General features: G+C 42.8%; 1 non-coding gene across 1 annotated transcript; it reads right to left on the bottom strand.

Moving 5' to 3' along the window:
• Positions 1 to 288: 288 nt before the first annotated feature.
• LOC131224626 (small nucleolar RNA R71) lies at positions 289 to 395 on the bottom strand. The gene has a single exon (XR_009161096.1). It is a non-coding gene; the product is annotated as a small nucleolar RNA R71 (small nucleolar RNA).
• Between the last annotated feature and the right edge of the window lie 248 nt (positions 396 to 643).

The following is a 643-nucleotide window of genomic DNA, read 5'->3' as shown; positions in this document are numbered from 1 at the left end:
ACGGCAGCACACTTTGAACTTAAACCTGGAGTCATACAATTGTTGCCATCCTTTTATGGATTGGACAAGGAGGACCCATATCATCATGTGAAAGAATTCTTAAACATTTGCTCCACCTTTAAGTTCCAAAACTTCTCAGACGATTCGATCCGCCTACGCCTGTTTCCTTTTTCTTTGAAGGATAAGGCGAAAGCATGGTTGAATTCTCTAGAAGTTGGATCTATCACTACATGGGACTAACTGTCTAAGAAGTTCTTAAACAAGTTCTTCCCCGTTCACAAAACCAATGCCCTCCGTAGAGAAATTACTAACTTCACACAAAAAGAGGGCGAGCACTTTCATGAATGTTGGGAAAGATGGAAGGACTTGCTTCTTAAATGTCCTCACCATGGTTTTGAGAAGTGGCAACAAGTTCAATACTTCTATGACGGTCTGACACCACAGAACCGTCGCATGGTTGATGCCACCAGTGGAGGGTCATTCATGACCAAAAGTGATGTCGAAGCGTGGAACTTCTTTGAAACCTTGTGCGAAAATTTTCAGCAATGGGATTATTCAAATAGAGGTGACAAAAGTCCCCAACCACAAAAGAGAGGTGGTATATATGAGATAGGAGTCATGCCAGAGCTGAGCGCCAAGCTTG

The sequence above is a fragment of the Magnolia sinica genome, chromosome 13 (genome assembly GCF_029962835.1).
Source record: "Magnolia sinica isolate HGM2019 chromosome 13, MsV1, whole genome shotgun sequence".
In the NCBI taxonomy this organism is placed as follows: domain Eukaryota; kingdom Viridiplantae; phylum Streptophyta; class Magnoliopsida; order Magnoliales; family Magnoliaceae; genus Magnolia; species Magnolia sinica.
The sequence above is the reverse complement of the archived record's forward strand: the minus strand, read 5'-3'. Positions and strand labels throughout refer to the sequence as shown.